Source organism: Arachis ipaensis, chromosome B4, assembly GCF_059453495.1.
Source record: "Arachis ipaensis isolate K30076 ecotype BB chromosome B4, ASM5945349v1, whole genome shotgun sequence".
NCBI lineage: Eukaryota > Viridiplantae > Streptophyta > Magnoliopsida > Fabales > Fabaceae > Arachis > Arachis ipaensis.
This window is the reverse complement of record NC_142439.1, coordinates 58588778-58596088: the sequence shown is the minus strand read 5'-3', so window position 1 is coordinate 58596088 and position 7311 is coordinate 58588778. Positions and strand designations below refer to the sequence as shown.

General features: G+C 34.9%; 1 non-coding gene across 1 annotated transcript; it reads right to left on the bottom strand.

Annotated features, from left to right (window-relative positions):
• Window positions 1-676: 676 nt before the first annotated feature.
• Window positions 677-780, bottom strand: LOC148567712 (small nucleolar RNA R71). The gene has a single exon (XR_015882734.1). It is a non-coding gene; the product is annotated as a small nucleolar RNA R71 (small nucleolar RNA).
• Between the last annotated feature and the right edge of the window lie 6531 nt (window positions 781-7311).

Sequence of the window (7311 nt, the reverse complement as noted above, 5' to 3'; positions counted from 1 at the left end):
TCCCAGCTCAACTAATCCACTAACTCCACTAACTGTTTGATTAATTGCTCTAACCACAATTTTTATTAACAGTGAACTTTCCACTTGCTATATGCTATTTGTTTTGCTAAGTGTATGACAGGTAGAAGAAGAGCTTCAACCTCTTTTGATAAGTGAAACTGAGAGGACCTTCTTCATATTAAGGAGGGAAGCAAGAGGTAAGGGAGTAGTTGGAGAAGAAGAGTTGGAAGAAGATCTAGACATTGCTATGGAGGAAGAGGTTCACAACCATGCTGGATAAGGTACTGGTAATCATGTTGGGAAAGAGAGGAGAGTGCTAGGCTCCTACATTAATCCCAATCCTGGGAATTGTGGAAGCAGCATTCTAAAGCCAACCATTCATGCCAACAACTTTGAGCTAAAACCACAGCTCATCACGCTGGTTCAAAACAATTGTTCCTTTGGAGGAAGTGCCCAAGAAGACTCCAACCAACATCTAACCACCTTCCTGAGAATATGTGATATTGTGAAGGCCAATGGTGTTCATCCTGACACCTATATATTGCTTTTTTTCCCATTCTCTCTTAGGGACAAGGCATCTAAGTGGCTAGAGTCATTTCCTAAAGAAAGCCTTACTACTTGGGAGGATGTGGTGAACAAGTTCTTGGCAAGATTCTACCCTCCTCAAAGAGTCAATAGGTTGAGGGCTGAGGTCCAAACATTCAGGCAATAAGATGGTAAAACTCTCTATGAAGCATGGGAGAGATACAAGGAGTTGACAAGAAAATGCCCTCCAGACATGTTCAATGAACGGGTCCAACTGCATATTTTCTATGAAGGATTATCATATGATTCAAAGAAGGCTCTAGATCACTCTTCAGAAGGCTCTCTCAATAAGAAAAAGATAATAGAGGAAGCCATTGATGTCATTGAAATAGTGGCTAATAATGAATATTTCTATGCCTCAGATCGGAGCAAGAATAGAGGAGTGTTGGAGCTAAATCACATGGATACAATACTAGCTCAGAACAAGTTGATCACTAAGCAATTGGCTGACCTCACCAAGTAGATGGAGAGAAATCAAGTTGCAGCAATCAATACTCAACCACCAGTCCAAGAAGAGCTCAATGCAGAGGAAGGAGGTGATTGGGAACAAGCCAATTATATTGGAAACTCATCAAGACAACCCTATGATCCACACTTCAAAACCTACAATCCTGGTTGGAAGAACCAACCAAACTTTGGGTGGGGAAACCAGCAAACCTAGAACCAAGATCATAGACCACACAACTCCAACCATTACAATAACTCCACCTACCAACAGCCCAACCAAAAACCATATTAAGCCCCACAAAACACTTCATTCCAGCCTTCCTATCAAACACAAAACAGCCATACTCAACCCCCAAACTCCAACATATCATCACCATCTGAGGATAGATTATCTCGGATTAAGGCCATGATTGGAGATCTTTGCAAGGAGTTTCAAGAAAAGAAAATATTCAAGGATGAAGTGAGGACTAATATGAAGAACCAAGGAGATGCTATCAAGAACCTTGAATCCCAAGTAGGATTCCTTTCTCAATAAATCCCTAAACCCACTAACAGCTTTCCAAGTGACACTGAGAAGAATCCTAGAGGGAAAACAAGGAATTTAAGGTGGGAAGAGTGCAAGGCAATTACTCTAAGAAGTGAGGAGCCTTCGGAAGAAGGAATCAGCAATCCAACAGAGCACAACCAAGGGATTATGAAGGATAAGTTGGAAGGAGTAGAACAAGGAACCAACCGTGAACAATGGAAAGAGCCGATGGAGAAAGAAGTCCTAAAACCTTATGTGCCAAAAGCACCATTTCCTCAGAGACTCAGGGGTGGTGAGAAAGAGAGGACATACTCTAGATTTCTGGATATATTCAAGTCTCTTCATGTCAACATTCCCTTCATTGAAGCCCTCCAACAGATGCCTATATACATTAAATGCACGAAGGAGTTGCTAACCAAGAAGAGTACCTTGAAGGAGGGACAAACAGTAGTGATGAATAAGGAATGTAGTGCCCTTATCCAGAAAGACTTGCCTATAAAGAAGAAGGATCCAGGGAGTTTTCACATCTGTTGTGCTATAGGGGACACAATAATTGATAGAGGGTTTTGTGATCTGGGAGCAAGCATAAATGTAATGCCTCTGTCTCTCATGAAGAAGTTGCAAATCAATGAGTTAAAATCCACAGATGTAATCATCCAATTGGTGGACAAGACCCAGAAACAAGCACTAGGAGTGGTTGGAAATGTACTGGTGAAGGTAGGGAGTTACTTCCTCCCTGCATATTTTGTTGTTCTTGAGATAGAAGAAAGCTATCTTCATCCAATCATCTTAAGGAGACCATTCTTGGTCACAGCCAGAACACTCATTGATGTTGAGCAAGGAGAGTTGATATTGAGAATACATGATGAACAACTCACCTTTCATATCTTCAAGCCCTCACATGATCTAGATCAAGAAAAGGAATGCATGAAGGTTGATTCTGGAGATACAAACCTGAAAGAAGCACCTAATGAATCACCCCCAGAGCATCCAAGGTCATGCCTAAAAGAGAAGGAAGAAGTAAAGCTGGTGTTGCAGACTGAAGAAATTAAGGAGGAGCTAGGGTCATAACCCTCACATGAGACAAGCAACAAGATCCCTCCTGACAAGGAAATCACAAGGAATAAGGCACCACGAGAAGAAGGAAGGAAGAAAATGCCATGAGGTTGGAGGAACAAAAAAATCCCACTGAAGATTTTTCTCCAGGGGACAGAGTGATATCGATTCACCACCCATTAATACCACCTCATTTTCCTGTGATAGCATCTCAATTACCTTAGGTGTACACAATCAATAAAGTCCTCTCATTGGAGCATGTAGAGATCCTCAAGGAAGGAAGTGGAGACAGATTCACTGCAAGAGGAGAGGACTTGAGGCATTATGATTATCTTCCTCCCCACCGTCAAGCTAATGACGTTAAAGAAGCACTTGTTGGGAGGCAACCCAACCAGAGGAAACTCTCTCTTTTTTTTAAGCTTGTTTCAATAAAAGAGTTAAGTAGATCTCTCTGTATTACAAGGGGCTAAGTTTGGTGTTGCACACTAAAACAATTCAATGGTGAATGTGTGATTCTAAGTTTGGTGTTCCACCATAGATTTCATTAAGAACACATTGCATCCCTCAGCATAACCAATCACTAGTTCCAAACAATCAGAGAAACTACTTAACAGTGGTTTAATTTTTAGTTCATAGTTTATTTTCTTAAAGCACTTGAAGTTTCCTGCATGTATTTACTTTGCTACATATAGAAGTAGGCAAGGGACTAAGTTTGGTGTTTCCACACCAACTTATGTTCAGAAAATCACAAGCATCCATGCATGATTAACCATTTCTCAAGTGCTTGGGGAACAAGCAACTTCCAATAACTTTACAGGAAGACATTCAATCTCTTGGACGGAATACACACCATCAGCTAAGGAGATAAAGAAGGACACAAATGCCAAAGATGGTGATGACAGAGAGGAAACAAATGGACTCCAAGAGGTTGTGTTGTTACTTAACTGTTTCTACTTTGAAATGTTTAATTTGGAAGGCTGAATGTACCCCTACCGATTAGTTAGTTTTTAGTTTAAGTCGTGTGAATTTCTTGTGTTTATTTTCTTTAATCTTGTTATAAGTTTGCTAGTCTAGGTGTCTAATTCACTTTCACTTTGCTTGAATGTATGTCTTGTCCCCTTTTACTTTCAATTGAATAAAAGAAATTGTTTTGAAACAGGAAGTGTGAATGTCCAAGTTGGTAGGAAATAGAATAAGGATAAGTAGTGGTATATGTTTGATTGTTTAGCAAGCTCACCAATAAAAACAAAAGGGTAGAATGTCTTCTATAGTATGAACTTGGTTCACTACAACAAATAAGGATTTTCGCAACGGTCGAAAATTGTTGCAATAAATCAGAAAACCATTCCTAAAACTTTAGGCAATGGTTCAGTAACAATTTTTGACCTGTGGTATATGCAGCCGTTGCCAATACTCAAAGGCAACGGTTTTTTACCTAAGGCAACGGAAACAAAAAAAACCGTTGCCATAGTTACTGGTATAGACAACGGTTTTGACAATCATTTTTAAGGAACAGTTTTGAACCGTTACTGTATAGACAACGGTTTAGAACCGTTGTCTTTTATAAAGTCAACGTTTAATACCATAACTGAATAGGCAACGGTTTTAAACTGCTGTTGTTTTGTTGTTCACAAAGACAATGGTTTTAAGTTGTTGCCTTCGTTTTTTTTGCAACGGTTTTAATACCATTGTCATTGTGTGTCTGCCTTTGGCAACGGTTTTAACACCATTGTCTTTTGTAACTTTTGACAACGGTTTTTGTAATTATTTAATTCTTTATTTACAATAATTTTCTCATGTAGTGAAATTAGTTCCAATTATTTTTTTTAATTTAGTGTCAATAAATGATCATAACTATTTGAATCAAATTACTAAAAAAAACTAATTGAACATTTACCATCAAATATGATATATAAAGTATTATGTAAAATCCACAATCTCACATTACATCATCATTGCAAAATACCATAATACTAGACTAATTCATAATTACTTCTAATTGTATCATCATCATTTTTCAAAATACCATAATACTAACCTAAATCATAACAACCTCGAACTATATCATCTAATTTTGCAAAAAATAAATAACAAAAGAGAGTTGAAAAAGCTAAGTAGCAAGTAGGTTTATCATCATCATGTCCACAAGATCATGACTTTTACTCTCTAACATTTGCACTTCAAAATTTGTGACCTTAATTAAGTTCGATTTCCCCTTCAACATGATTTTCCTGTGAACAAAACAAAAAATAGTAAATGAAATATAAAACTACACATTTCTAATACTAATAATGTTTACTAAGAAAATATTTGAGAGAGAAGATAGAGGTATATAAAACATTCTTCTACTTGGATACAGAAAACAATTGAATCAAGTTCAACATAAATCAACCATTATTTAAAATATGATCACTTATAGCAAGTTTTACAACAAATAATACATCCTTATTAGCATTATTGTTCGGACTGCCTGAAGTGCTTTCTAGTTGAGCAGCTAACATCTCAAGGTCCACTCCTGAGCTTTTTTGTTGCAGCATTATCTTAACAAGAGACTTTAGTTCATCTACTTCTTTTTGCATCACATCAACCTTACCCTCTAATGTTGCTTTCTCAGCTGCATGTTACTGCTTAAGGGTGGCAATTTCTTCATTTTTCTTCAACAAAGTTGGTGTGGTAACTCTTCCGTGACATCACACTCGCCCTGCCTTCTCTTTCCCAAATATGGATTGGAAAGCTCTAATTGCCGATTCTTTAGACTTTTTATTTTCAGCTTGCAGATGTGCCTATGTTAATTTAAAGAAAACTAGTCACTCTTTGTCTATTACTTTGTCGACTAAAATAAAATTTACGGACATGGACTTTAGACAAACGATAAGTGATTTTTTCAATCAAGAGCATATTAATTTTAAAGGATTCCTAGAAGTCAACCACTAATGTTTAAAAGAAACATCTCAAGCAATCATGAAATTAACAATTTGTATCAAATAAAGTATACAAAGAAGCTTAATCAATCAATCAATAACTAAATGTTCTTAATAATTAAATTTTCAAAAAAAATTAAAGAGATAACATGTTAAATTATTTACCTGTAGTATAGTTTAATTTCTAAGATGGTGGCAGCTACAAAGAGTAGTGTAGTTGAATGCTTAATACAGTGCAATTCTCAACAGCTTGTGATTTGTCGTTACCTAGAAAGTGCTCAAATTAGTACTTTTGAGCTACGACATGGATACCTTAATAATTAAGTGGAAAAAACAAAAAAAAAATAAAAATAATAGAAAACATCAAATTAAAAAGCTAATTGTGCCATGTTTTGAAAACCAAAGCTAGTTTGGCATTATTAATATTTGTCATTAATAAAAGTTAACATAGAAATTCAAAATTACAATCCATAGACATTTTCTTTGTATAATCATTAATTAATATAGCTGAAATACTTTAGATTTCTTAAAAAAACTAATAACGTTGCATAAACTGTGAGGAAAAAAGAAATAACCGGAGCATATTATAAATTAGATAAGAAGGTTTTGGGTCGGTGAAGGAAATGACTAGTACTAAATTTGGTACTAAAATATGAATATGATTCCTAACCATATATATACTAATTGAATTTAATATGTTATAATTAAATATGCAATTTTATAGTTACACATGGTCTTAGACATGCAGATTAAAAAGTTAATTCTCCTATACTTATTCTAAACAATTTGCTTGAATTTATTGAAATGAATAGCATATTTGTTATGAGTGTGAAGATAATTAAAGACTACAAGCTAGTAAAGAGATTTGAGCTTTGAGGCAAAGAGAATAGCAACTGTTTAATGTATAGTAGGTTTTTAATGTTTTTCCCCAGCTTGTTTTGCCTTTTAATTATATAACTCAATGTGCTCTTTTTTTCTTAAGTTTTTTCCCAGTTAAATTTTTTTACAAAGTTTTAAAAAGCACAACTTATATACATTTTGTTGTACTTATAGTATTATGTTTTTTTTCTTTAGGTGCAATAATGGTGTTGTAACTTGTTTTCCTCCTCGGAAAAATCTAAGATTAGTTAACATATTTTTATTGTAAAATTATCTTTTCAATCTTCATCACTTTTTAAACCGTTAAGAGTTTTGAATTAGAAACTTAGAATTTAGTATTTAAAATATAGGATTTATTTTAATTTCTTGATCATAAATCACAAGTTCTTATTTCTTAATTTCAAACAAGCTATTAGAAAATCACTATAAATTTTGTCCTAGTCAACCATATTAAAAAAGAAAAAAGTTTTTTAACTTAGTTTATATCATTTATAAACCTAAAAGCAATACCTTACTTACATAAACAGTTTCTAAAAACCCCAAAATCTAATTGAAAAAGTACCTTATTTAACTATTGAAAGAATCAGCTTTAAGAGGGAGTCATCCATGAACAGAGGGAGCCATCCATGAACACCTTCACCAGCAGTAACCGTGAGTCAACTTGGGAAAATCCCCTCTTCTCACCTGTACTAGTATTGTTCCAAATCTAGATTAGAGAAGTGGGTTATTTTCTAATTAAAAACATTGACATAGATAGATTCTATTAACAAAAGAGAACACGCTTTCTCCATGCCCTGCTTCTAAGTTCCTCTATGTATATATTATTATTATTATTCATGAATCACATAATATTGCTTTCAATCAAATAGTAGTTAACAGTGAAAGAAAAGAGAATGT